The sequence below is a fragment of the Triticum dicoccoides genome, chromosome 3B, assembly GCF_002162155.2.
Source record: "Triticum dicoccoides isolate Atlit2015 ecotype Zavitan chromosome 3B, WEW_v2.0, whole genome shotgun sequence".
Classification (NCBI taxonomy): Eukaryota; Viridiplantae; Streptophyta; class Magnoliopsida; order Poales; family Poaceae; genus Triticum; species Triticum dicoccoides.
In genome coordinates this window covers 92,139,197-92,153,130 of record NC_041385.1, presented here as the reverse complement: position 1 = coordinate 92,153,130, position 13,934 = coordinate 92,139,197, and the positions used below count along the sequence as shown (strand labels likewise).

Genomic DNA, 13,934 nt, shown 5'->3' with positions numbered 1-13,934 from the left:
ATATCCGAAACTTCTCCGGAACACTTCTGGTGTCCGAATATAGTCATCCAATATATCAATCTTTATGTCTCGACCATTTCGAGACTCCTCTTCATGTCCGTGATCACATCCGAGACTCCGAACAATCTTCGGTAGAACATATCACATAAACTCATAATACCAATCGTCATCAAACGTTAAGCATGCGGACCCTACGGGTTCGAGAACTATGTAGACATGACCGAGACACGTCTTCGGTCAATAACCAATAGCGGAACCTGGATGCTCATATTGGCTCCCACAAATTCTACGAAGATCTTTATCAGTCAAACCGCATAACAACATACGTTGTTCCCTTTGTCATCGTTATGTTACTTGTCCAAGATTCGATCATCGGTATCATTATACCTAGTTCAATCTCGTTACTAGCAAGTCTCTTTACTCGTTCCGTAATACTTCATCCCGCAACTAACTCATTAGTTACAGTGCTTGCAAGGCTTATAATGACGAGTATTACCGAGAGGGCCCAGAGATACCTCTCCGAAACACGGAGTGACAAATCCTAATCTTGATATATGCCAACCCAACAAACACCTTCGAAGAGACCTATAGAACACCTTTATAATCACCCTTTTACGTTGTGACGTAGCACAAAAAGTTTTCCTCCGGTATTCAGGAGTTGCATAATCTCATAATATGAGGAACTTGTATAAGTCATGAAGAAAGCAGTAGCAATGAAACTGACATGATCATAATGCTAAGCTAACAGATGGGTCATGTCCATCACATCATTCTCCTAATGGTCAAATGACAACACATGTCTATGGTTAGGAAACATAACCATCTTTGATTAATGAGCTAGTCAAGTAGAGACATACTAGGGACTATAAGTTTTGTCTATGTATTCACACATGTATTAAGTTTCCGGTTAATGCAATTCTAGCATGAATAATAAACATTTATTATGAATTAAGGAAATAAATAATAACTTTATTATTGCCCCTAGAGCATATTTCCTTCAGATCTATGGGATGAAATATGAGAGACTCGAATGCATAGCAAAGTATAAGGCGTGGCACGTCATTGTTTGCGGACGTGCCCGGTCACGTCCGCGGGCGTTTGAGTGGTCGGATTTGCTTAGTCCGGCCGTAGATGCTCTAACTTAGCCCATATAGAAAGCGTTGCCTTTGGATAAACTTTATTCCTAGATTTTAGAGGTTTGTATATACAAGGACTGTATAATCCCGTCTTGACCAATATTGCTCTTTGAATCGTAAAAAAGTAAAAAAATACTTATCTTTTTCTAGTGATCGTCAAATACTTTTTTTCTATAACTAGCAAAAGGGTCCGTGCGTTGTAACGGGAGAAAAAAGTTCATAATCTCCAATAGTCATGATCACATTTTGCCGCATCACCGAGATACACTATCACTCTCAATTTCGTGAAATAATGGATTTTTTTATACTCATGAACATTTTTGCAATCTTGAACTTTTTCAAATTCATAAGCACTTTTACAAATTTTTGGACATTTTCAAAAGTCTAGAATATTTTCTGAATTCATGAACATTTTGTACTGTTTGCAAACATTTGTTTAACAATTTTCTTGAATCAGCGCACATTTCTAGAATGGACGAACATTGTTTTGGAAATTGGTGGAACAATTTTTGAAATACATGAAGATTTTTTTTGATTTAACGTACATTTTTTGAATCAACGGACATTTTAACAATAAATAAACTATTTTGTAAGTCATGAACAGTTTTTCAATTTTTTGGATATTTTTCCATTCATGAACATCTTATGAATTGGTGAAATTTTGTTCAATTTCATTAACCTCTTTCAATACACGAACTTTTAAAACAAATCACGAACATTTTTGATTTTTTGAATATTTCTTTTCAAAATTTTGAACCTTTTTGAATAACAAAACATTTTTTATAATTTTAGAAACATATTTTGAACCCACAAACCCATTTTATCATTTATTAAATATTTTATTTGAGAATCCTCATTTTTTAAAAATTTCGGAACTTTTTGAAGTCCCAAATCATTTAAAGTAGAAAAAAACAGAGTGACCATGAAATATTATCTGCCTTGCCGGCCCGAGGTGCGTCAAATAATTGTTATGCAACTTCTACTGGGCCATGACCAGGCTACACCAATTCTGATGGGCTAGAGTGTTCAGCCTCTCCCATTCTCAGTCCCAGGCTACAACCCCAACCTCCAAACCCCTACCTCTGGAACCCTGACCTCGCCGCCGCCCGTCCGCTCGCCCCACCGACGCCGGCTATCCCCACGCCGCCCTGGTTCTCTCTCTTTCTACGCCCGCGGGGCTTCATTCGAGCTCACCATTTTCTAGTCACATTACTCAGATAAGCTCTCGTGGTACTGTTTGCAGATCTAGCATTGGCGACCTCAGCGATGGCGTCCTCGTCGTCGGACAAGCGGGGCGAGCTGCCGCCATCGGAATACATCGCCGGCGAGCTGCCCCGCGACGCGCTCTATGACATCCTGCTGCGTCTCCCGGCGAAGGATGTATGCCGCCTCCGCGCCGTCAGTCCCTCGTGGCGCTCTCTCACCTTGGACCCGCTCTTCGTCAAGGCCCATGCGGCCCGCCACCCGGGCCCGCTCCTCGCCACCACCTTCGCCGACGGCGACTCCTGTGGCGTCAGCATCGTGGATCTGCTCTCCGGCGACGTCATCAAGCGGATACGCACCTCCGACCCCGACCTGAGAGTGCAGCGCACGCGCCTCGACCGTGTCTGCCTCGTCGGAGGGCGCCACCCTCTGGGCGTGCCTGTCACCCTGCTCGACCCGGCCACAGATGCTGTCATCAGCTCGTCGCATGACATCTCCATGAAGTATGCGGGTTTGCTGAAGTCAAGAAAGGCATACATGGACTCATGCATTTTTGGGAAAGTCCCCTCCACAGGAGTGTACAAGGCATTCCGGTTCCTTGAAGTTCGCCCTCTGCCTTGTCGGCAGCAGCTATGCGAGGTCATGACTATCAACGGCCGCAGCGCTGGACGGTGGAGGGCAAGACCAGGACCTCCGGGCCGTGTCTTTTCGAATCACACGAGAAAAGCGCAGTCATCGATGGGGTCGTGTATTTTTTGATGGATTTTTCGAACATGCATCACGAATATTCGAAGGGGACCATCAAACCAGCCAGCATAGCTGCATTCAACCTGGAGACAGAAGAATGGATGCCGCCGATTGATGGTCCGGAACAAGTCAACAGCTTATTTCTTCCTGTCTTCGAGGACCCCAGAGATGTGGGGCTTCTCTCGATAACCAATTTGAATGGGTCCTTAGTGGCGGCCCAGGTTCATCATCGTTTACCTCAATCTATGGACCTATGGTTTCTGATGGATCTTGAGAAAGGTCTCTGGGTTAAAAAGTACAGCATAGGTTATTACCGACGTGAGGATCTTTGTAGTTATCCTTTGCTGGTGTTAGATGACGAGAGGATTGTCTTTGTGATGCAATTAACGGGGCTGCTACAGGTTTATGATCCAAAAACAGAAACTTACACAGATTTGTGGCAGCTGGAAGATTTCAAGTCTATGTGTATTTACACAGGAAATCTGCTGAGTCAATAGGCTGGTTTTCACTGCTGAGGTGAGTACTGTATTTGTATGCACATATCTACCATGGGTGAGAGTGAGACTACGAATGAGATAAGCCAGTTCTAAGCGTCATTTTCAATACACAATTATTTTTTCTGATTTAGTTTGGTAATGCTGCTTGCAGCTATGTAGCTAGTGGCTCGCCCAGCTGATGCTATAACAACTAACAATGATATCTAGTCGATTGTTGGTTTAAAAATCAGTAAGTAGACCTTCTAAATAATAGCTGCTGATCAGTGCCTCGCTGGAGTTCTGTGAAGGACCTTTAAAAAAAGGATATACTGCCATCTTAGGGAAGGAACTGGCAAATACTCCCTCCGTTCCTTTATGTAAGGTGTATTATTTTTGGCACGGTGACCAAGGCACAGAATTATAGACATGTTAGGACGAAATTACCCTTGAAAAATTTATTGGATAGTGGCAAGTAAATCAGTTAATCGAGGAAAGTATAAGATACATGCAATCGACACAGAGATACTTTCCTTCTTTTGCTACAAGAAGAGATACAGACAATCAGGAGAGAGATACTTTCCCTTTTTCTTAAGGGCTAACAAGGGAATTATGAGGAATTAGAAGAAATGCACCTTACATTCTGGAATTATCAAAAAACAAATGCACCTTATATAAAGGAATGGAGGGAGTATGTATTTGTAGGTTTATATTAATGTAATTCTACTAGATTAATGCAAACCGTAAGGGCTATTCCGTTATTTTGATTCTTAATGCATATTTGGCTATTTTTATACGCCAAAGTACAGATTTACTGGAGCCTACTTGGCATTAATCTTTACTGTACATCAAACAGAATCTTCTAAGTCATATCTCACGGACTCCACTTTCTTTTCATTCCCCCCAATGATTAGCATGGCCATTAATGTATTAATTATACCCTAAAATAGTCTAGCAACAACAATGCATACCTAGATTATTACCATTTGGATGTTAGTGTGGGTTCTCGTAGTATTTTCTCCTAATCAACCTAACTACCTAAGTAGCACGGCGAATGTTTCTTCAGCCAGTTTTTTGTATTGCTGTATTGTCAATTTATTGTATGCTCTTGTTTATTTTCACAAGCTGGCAAACAGGCAAGCTGGTCAACAAAGAGCGTTTCAGTTATTCATTTTCTTTTTGCTCATTTGAGCTTAAGGGGCAACATAGTTATTATGGTAAAGATAATTTTGAAGAATATTTTTGTAGGCTAACAGAATGTGACATACTAATAAGAGTGCCAGCAGTTTCACCAGGCGCTAAGGATGGTGTGTTTTGGACCCGACGAGTGGTATTCTATTGAAACAGTACCTTATGATTTATACGAGCAAATTTTGCCTTGAATTATCCTTTTTCGTCTAATAATAGTCTAAAATAACGCTGTCCTAGTAGCTGATACACTGAGTATTTTGATTTAGGCCGTGTTTGGCATCGCGGTGAACTATGATATCCTATTTGGTTGAACCGATTTTACATGTCTTGCCATTTTTGTGTCAGCTTTGGGTGTCATCTTCAGAAAAGGAGCTGAAAAATTGCGTTTGGAATTTTTTATGTATTGTGATCCTTCGCTAGTCAATGATCCTTTGTATGCTGCTGAATTCTTATCCCCACCATGGCGTAGCACACAAGTATATCGCTGGCTTCACTCTCTGTTTGGTTGATGTCTAATGTATCTGCTCTTTGCGCTCACAGGCCAAGCATTCTCCAATGTGCATCATCCAAAGAGGCGCCACTCTTTTTCCTGATGACGATGTTGCGTTCTGCTAATTTGTTGGTGAAGCCAGTTTGCTAGTTTGCTCAGTTGTGCTGTGTGAGCCTTCCCACGAGTCCTTTTACCGTCTGTAAAATCTACTTTGCTAGTATGTTTCGCTTGCATGTGTGGATGGGCCATGTGTGACACTGTCCAGGAGGACTCTTAATCATGTATGCATCGAATTGTCATTTATCCTTTTTCTTTTCTGAAAGCAAGACTGACAGTTTGGCTTTGTGACTTTAATTTCAAGTACATGATCTGCAAGTCTTTTTCTTTGGGCAGATTATGAGAATTTGACAAAATTTATAACTTTGTGGACTACTCTCTTCATTCCCAAATATTTGTCTTTCTAGAGATTTCAACAAGTGATTACATACGGAGCAAAATGAGTGAATCTACACTAAAATATGACGGAATCTACACTCTACAGCCTGACCACATTCTGGAAATTTCATGCTGTCATTTCTGTGGAGACCACTGTTATAAGTTCCATTGTTGAAACGCACCTGATATATAGTGATATGACTTGACAATCATTGTTGGATAAACCACTAGGATATGCGCATCAAGGCTGCTTGATGACCTGCATGTTTGGTAGTAGCTGGTCAGGCTGTAGAACTTTGTAAGCAGTACTGTACTTTATTACGTACGTGGCAAAAGCCACTTGGGGTGAATATCTATCTCAAGGAGGTGTGGGCTAAGGCCAACTCCAGCATGTGACCCCATCCCGTCTTGGTGTGTCCGTTTGAGGTAGAACGGACGAAAAGCGCAGCCCAACGCGCCGCCCCAAACGGATAAATGTTTGGATTCGTTCGTTTTCGACTCATTCCCGGCTCAAACTTGCGTCGAGTTTGGGGTGAAACAAACATCGTGCGGACGGGACGCACGCCTTTGTCCTCCATGTGGCCCACCTGTCGGGGACACTAGCACTCCATTCGCCTTCAACGCCTCCACCCTCTCTCCCCCGCCCCACCGTCGCAGGCGCCGCCACTATTCTCTGGCCGCCTCCTCATTGCTCACCCCCCTGGCCGTCCATACCAAACCACGTCTTGACATGGCCGCCACCACGCCCGCGCTTTTGTAGGAGTTTTGGCCATCGCTTGGAGAAGATTTGGCCGTCCCCGTCGTAGCCGGTGCCAGAGGGGATACGACCGGCGGCGACGGATATGAACCACGACAGCTTCCGTCGGGTGCTCCAGAGCAGCTAGTAGCCAGCCACCAACCACCCCTGCTGCATCGAGGTGATCATTGTGGCCTCTTTGTCATCACGACCGCAAGGTGTTTGACACTTTGCCCACAAAGGTATGGACAACGGAGATGAATTTTTTTCCACCACTTCATTTATTCATCGGACGATTCGTCCTCAAATGACGAAGATCTTGTGGTGGCTGCACTGGTCGTTCACGACCACATTGAACGACAACTTTCTCGGTACAGGGGGGGGTCAGTCCTTGGCCGTGCTCCCAACCTGAAACGCAACAGAGAGAGAGAGGCCACACCCTTCTCTATGCCGATTACTTTGTGAATACCCCGCTCTTTAAGCCAGATAAATTCCGTCGCTGTTTTCGTATGGCAAGGCATCTGTTCAATCATATCCGAGAGGGAGTAGTTGCTCATGACCCATACTTCGAGTGCAAGACGGATGCCCTTGGCAAGCTTGGATTCTCCTCTTACCAGAAATGCACCGCGCCCATCCTCATGCTTGCATATGGAATTCCAGGCGATCTGGTGGATGAGTATGTGCACATGAGTGAGTCAACATGTCTGCTGTCACAGAACAACTTCTGCAAGACTGTGGTGGCACTTTTTGGCCCTGAGTATCTGAGGCACCCAAATGCCGCTGATACAGAAAGGTTGTTGGCGACCAACGCCACTAGAGGCTTTCCAGGCATGCTTGGCAGCATAGATTGTATGCACTAGGAGTGGAAGAACTGTCCATTTGCTTGGCAGGGCTAGTACAAGGGGCATGTTAAAGCGTGCACTGTCATATTAGAAGCGGTGGCTTCACAAGATCTTTGGATATGGCATTCTTTCTCCGGCATGGCATGTTCTCACAATGATATCAATGTGCTGCAGTGTTCTCCAGTCTTCGCAAGGCTTGCATAAGGCCACTCCCCACCTGTCAAATTTGAGATCAACAACCACCAGTACAATAAGGGATACTACCTAGTTGATGGTATAGATCCTCAGTGGTCAATTTTTGTGAAGATAATCTCGAACCTCCAAGGTGAGAAGAGAAAGATATTTGCCCAAATGCAAGAGAGTGCTAGAAAGGATGTGGAACATGCTTTTGGTGTGCTTCAATCCCGATGGGGTATCGTTCGGAACCCTGCACTGACATGGGATGAAGGGAAGCTTTGGGAGGTGATGACTGCTTGTGTGATCATGCACAACATGATCGTCGAGGACGAGCGTGATAGCAACATCTTCGGCCAAGGATTTGATTTTCAAGGTGAAAATGTTGAGCCCCTGCACCAAGAACCGGCCACGTTTGAACAGTTTGCCCAATTTCATCGTGAACTGCGTGATTGACACACTTATTTGGATCTTCAAAATGACTTGGTTGAGCACATGTGGAATCATATTGACAACCAATAGATGTATTGGTTCATTATGTTCATTCAAGACAATTTCGATTTGGTTGTAAAACTATTTTGTTAGAGACAATTATTATTTTTAGACAATTAATATTTGAACGTGCAAACTAGTTTTGAACATTAAAATATGGATATATGGGCATTTTTGGCCGTGGCGGACAGGATGGGGCCAAAGGATGCGTCCGCGCGTTGGGCGCACGACCATCACATCCTAGGACAGGCCCGGACAGGACCCATTGCCCTACCCATAGAATCCAGGCAAAATGGATGTTCGTTTAGGGTCGTGCGCTGGAGTTGTTGTAATCAAATCAACATGAGGGACAGGAGGAGATCGTCGCCCAGCCCACGCGATTGCCATTTCACATGGCCGGATGGACTCTCCTCCACGGAATCTGAGGCAGCTAGGTAAGCCAGCGGGCCCCACCTTACCGCACAAATTCTCTGTTATAAGCTCGTGTCACGAGTCATTAGGATGGATAGCATCTGGATCTCGGACTGGTAGTTGTTCGTCTCCAGGCAATAGAAAGAGAGTGAGCATGTAGTCGTCATCATCCCTCCCTCCTACTAGAGGCGGGCCAAACTTGTTGCAGTAAGCAGTCAGAAGTCGCCGTGCTAAGGCCCCACAAGGTCAATGCACTAGAACATCAACCGTCGTTGAACCTGCACACACATGAACGAAGCCGAACAAACACCGGATCCAAATGGATCTATTGAAGAACAGCACCGACCGAATCCTGCGAGATCCGACGGAGGCACACCTTCACACCCCCTCCGACTATGCTAGACACATACCCAAAACGAGGGGCAGATGGGGAGAATCTTATTCCATCTTCAGAGAGTCTGTCTCGTTTTACCGAGTAGGACACAAGCTGAAAAATATATATTCATGGTGATTTTTCCCATACTTAACTTACTTTTCTATCATCATGGTGCAAAGTAGCCGGACATGGATATGACAGGGTTCCTAGGTCTGCACAATTTCACAAGATGACCAGGAGCAAATCGCCGTGATTTATAATATTTGTTGGACGGGTCAGCAAATGCAACTTCGTTTTTTATAGCTCGCGGCAGGCAGGCAGGGGCAGGCTCGGGAATTCGGCCACGCCAGTCGACAGGCAAGGCCCCAAAGCCGGGCGTACGCATAGTACGTCCTGGTCCGGTCTCCACATGGCTACATCAATCGACTTGATGAGTGCGCCGCGGGGCCCGCCTGGTCCCCCGGCCGCATTGCTTGCGCGGCAGCGCATGCAAGACGTCTCCGATTCGAACAAAACTCGCGGCGATGACGTTAGTAGAGGCACCGCACACATTTTACATTCTTGAACCATGTGCGATAATGTATCTATCACAAACATATCGCCAAATTAAATGTTGATGTCCACTTTTTTCACACGACTATAGCGGCGTAATCGTTTGGGATGTCTCTCTGATCAGAAACGTAACGTCGAGATGTAACGTTTGAGATTGGGATACATTTATTCTATGGCGATCGTCAGTAGTCGCTAGCCCATCCCCGACGGTTTCTGTGTCGTGTGGGAAGGACCCCCCTATCACCCACACTCACTTGGTGACGGTTCCAAATGCCGTCACGGAAAGGGGTTAAAAACTGTTTATATAGCACCTTACGATACGAGTGAAGCTCTAGTGGCGCCAAGTCCCTAGCCTCTGCAGTCTTCACTACAAAAAGATACACTTCCATGATGATACGTGTTTGTCACAGTAGGTCACGTTTTTTGTCATGCATGTACATCCATGATGATTTTATGACAGAATCAAGATAGTCATACCTGTGCTGTCGTAGAAGTGTTCCATGACATTACCAAAATTATCATCACGGAAGTGTCCACTTCCATGACGATAAATCGCGCGTCACAGAAGTGCTTTCGTCAAGGGTGACCGACACGTGGCATCCACCGTAATGGAATGCCGTTAAGCTGTCGGGTCGGGTTTTGGATCCGATAACCCGTTAACAGCCCGGACCAATGGGAATTTTCCACGTGTAAAATTCTTATTGGCTGGACGAAACACGTGTCAGCTTGTTAGTGGGTCAGATAGGCGCCTATGATATGTCAACACGTGCGACGACCCACCATTGGCCCATTTAGCTTACAAAGCCGGCCTGTTTGCCTTGGTCAAAAGTTAACGGGCTGGCCCATGAAAAGCCTGTTAATGGTCTCTTCGCAAATAGCCCACTTTACGACCCGGTAACTCACGACCCGTTAGGGCCTAACGGAAATCGGCCCAACGTCACGTGGGCCGTCAAATATAACACCAGCGCGTTTCACTTTCGGCCCATGTATGGCCCATGACGTCTTTCAGCCCATATGAGGCCTTCGTATCTTTAGGCGCTTTAGAGGCCCATGGTGACTCTAGCCCATAATGAACAGTAAATTTCTTTGTACCCGTTAATGGCCCGTGATTCACATGGGCCATTTCTAGCCCGTGTTAGCTTTCGACCTATTGATGGCCCATACGTTCTTGGGCTCCTTTCCGGCCCTGATTACTTCCGGCCCGTTACTGGCCTGTTCCCCTAATGGGAAAAATTCAGCCCGTGGCAAGAGTCGGCCCATTTTTGGCCTATTAACCCGTTGTGCCATTTCCAGCCCGTCATATATTCCGGCCCATTAATGACCCGTTATGCCTGTGATAGAATTAAACCTTTGCTGTCCTCCGGCCTGTTAACGGCCCGTTACCCTGTTGGGCCGATACCAATTACGTCCGTTTATGGCCCATGTAGACCCATTTATCCGACGGCCCGAGGCCCACCGATTCTATGACCCTGTTGGAGGCCCATCTATCGACGGCCCGTAGGAGACCTATGGATCCTACAGCCCATAGCAGGGTCAAGGTTACCACGGTCTGTATATGGCCCATGGTTGTTGCGGCCACTAGCAAACCAGGGAAAAAGAAGACTAGGAAATAAATAAGTCCGAAACTAACGCTAGGCTATTAAGGCGATTGCATAGATTACATCTACTCAGCATCAAAGATCGTCACCAGTGCAAATATAGGGAACACCCTAAACTATACAAAAATGGCTTGCTGTTTTCTTCAGCCGGTGGCTGCACGTTAAGAATAAATTTTGTATCGCACTAAAACAAATTACAACTATAAAACAAAAGGAAGGTTGGCATAAAAGTTAACAGTCTAGCAGATAAATGCACCACCAGAAGTTCAGAAGCTCAGTTCATTTGACCTGATGGTTATGTTTTCATACTGTATTGTCCGATGGAGCACCATAACCTTCGCCTTCATTTCTCCTAGGCTCCTGAACAACATAGCAAATGTCTGATAGTCTGGTTTCAAAACCATGCATATCTTGACGACATCGAACAATGTCTCTCCTTGTTTCACAAAGGGTCTCTGTTAGGGAATGGACTTGTGTCTGGAGCACAGATACAACATTGTTTTGAGCTTGCATATCTTGATCATGAGGCAGTTTGGACGAGTTTGCCTTAACAACCAATCCAGTATTACGCAAAAACGTGCTTTTGGCACTGTTAGTGGAAAGGTACTAACCCACTGCAGCAAGAGCTGACATTGCGGTTATAGTTGCCTCGCCACCTTCAGAAGGTGGCGGTTCCACCATTTTTTCCATAGCTCGCTGAAAAGTTGAGTTTTTACATTAGTAGTACCAGAACAGAAGATATTAAGGAGGTAGCAAAACCAAACAAAATAACTTTGGTCTATATACAGAACTTATTCTGGTGAACCCATGTAAAATATTAGTTGTATTTTATTGCAAAGTACATAATAAAACCAGGTCCCAAACATATGACCATGTACCATCGCTAATGTATTGTCTATTTCTTCACATTGTATTGAGGGCTAAGGATAAGGAGACAAAGTTTATAATATGGTAAGCATAGTATGACATCATTCATACCACAAAACAACTGAGAATAGACAAACATGCAATTGTAACGTTGTGTGGGAAAGTCCAGCAGGGAACCAGATTACAGGTCAAGATCAAAGGAACATCACTCCTCTCTTTTAAACCTTTTAAGGTGCAATGATACGCTAACACCATTGTGTATAAAATTGAAAAGAGTAATAGACATTGGCTGCAAACCATGCAGTTCAAGGCACAAGTCAGAGTAAGTAGTAGTTTAAAGGCATGAGGATTAAGGACTTACAACAACGACTTTGACTGGTGTAGTCATGCCCTTCTTCTTGCTGGTGTGACAGTCCTCAAAGATTTGCACACCATTTGGTTCAGGTACTTTTTGGTCCTTGCGGGCTTTCGTCTACATTTGGAACAAGTCAATATAGATCTGATAATATGGTACAACAAAAATAGTGAAACATCAGGCAATTACAAGAGCCTCGCAGTGTGCAATATAGCTACGAGATCCTGTCGTCTATTGGAATTTCACTTTCGTATGGTTGGCCTTGTTCTTTGAACAGTTCACCTACAAGAAGATAGATTTGTGTGGCACATGCGTAAATAGGACTTCAACATGTGATCTGATCACATATATATAATGTACCTGATACTTCGAAACAAACCAGTGTTTAACGAGGCCCCTCTAGTCTTCATTCGATATATTTTCCACTTGAGATGTTTGGGAAAGTTCACTGTTAGCCTTGTGTCGGTGTACAAAAGTAGGGGCTCTCCTTTTGACCCCTTTACTTGTGTGCGAGCAGTCAGAGCCACGCGCCACGACCACGCATAGTAGGGCAAAGAAGGGAAGCCGGAGAGAAGCCGAAGGCACAAGACAAACAAAGCAACCTCAAAGACCAAGGCCGCAGAGATCGGATGGACGAAGCAGGTTTCCCCGGCAATGACCCTTTCCAGGGCAGCCCCGACAAGACCCTTGCCGGGGCAGCTCGCCCACACCAGCGGAGCGAGCCACCCTCGAGCCCACGACCTCTGACGCCAACAACCACGTTGGGACAGGGCTCGAGAGGCACCTCCATGGTGGAATGCAGATCTTTGTGAAGACAAAGAATGTTCAAGATCAGATGAGGATTGGAAGGCAACGATCCTCGACAGGGTTCTTGCAGAGGAAATCTACAAGACCCCCGGCAAGGTCATTGCCGGGGACAAAAGCGCACAACGGCAAGACCCTTGCCGGGCCACCCCGCAAGGGCATCAGCAGGGCCACCGCCAGGCCCGCACCAACCAAGTCTCCACCGCCATTCACATGCAGCTGCCAGCCCAACCAGCTGGGCAGGCACTTGCATGGTAATATGCAGCCCTTCGTGGAGGCTCCACCACCGCGCCACCTAAGCTGCTTGCCTGCCTACATGGCACCTCATGCATCGCTGGCCAGGGCACATGTCGAAGCGAGAAGGAGCGGCGACGGACGGGACGGGCCTCGCCCCCGTCCCCGATAAAGTGAAGGGACACCTAAGCCACGCATTAAATGCGTCTTGTCCTGTAATACAAGCGATAAGATCGTAGTACTGTAGGCCTTTCCACCTCCTGTGTGCCACCGTGGCAGCCCCTTTCGCCTATAAAAGGAGGTCCATGGCGCACTGGAAAAGGATTCAGCTCTTTGGAACCAGGCAACACCCATAGCTAGTTCGAGATCTCAAGAACACTGAATACATTCACCAAAGTAGGAGTGTAGGGTTTTACGCATCCTTGCGGCCCGAACCTGGGTAAACCATCCTCGTGCTGATCACTAGTCCGGCTCTTCTCACAACCCCGCACCCCGCAATCGTAGTAGGGATTCTTGTGATCCCATAGGTGTCGTTTCCCAGCAACATCTTTGGCGCGCCAGGTAGGGGGCGCAATTGTGAGAATCTGGTCTAGTAGTTAGCCCAGCAGTTCATCATCGCCATGGCTCTGAAGAAGAAGATGACCACGGCGATCGGTTCATCCGGGACCGGACTGCCAGTACCGGTGCGGACCAGTAGCGAGCCAGTCACAGAGAGAACCTGTGGCACGGCCCGCGAAAACCCACATCACCCTGGTAGTCCAGGTCTGGTGGACGGCGTTGTTCGTACGACATGCGACGAGCCGGGCGGCGCTGGCTCC

The 13,934-nt window shown here is 45.9% G+C and overlaps 1 pseudogene; it reads left to right on the top strand.

The window, feature by feature from the left end:
- The first annotated feature begins 2,187 nt into the window (after window positions 1–2,187).
- On the top strand, window positions 2,188–5,656 carry LOC119274951 (annotated as a pseudogene).
- The last annotated feature ends 8,278 nt before the right edge of the window (window positions 5,657–13,934 follow it).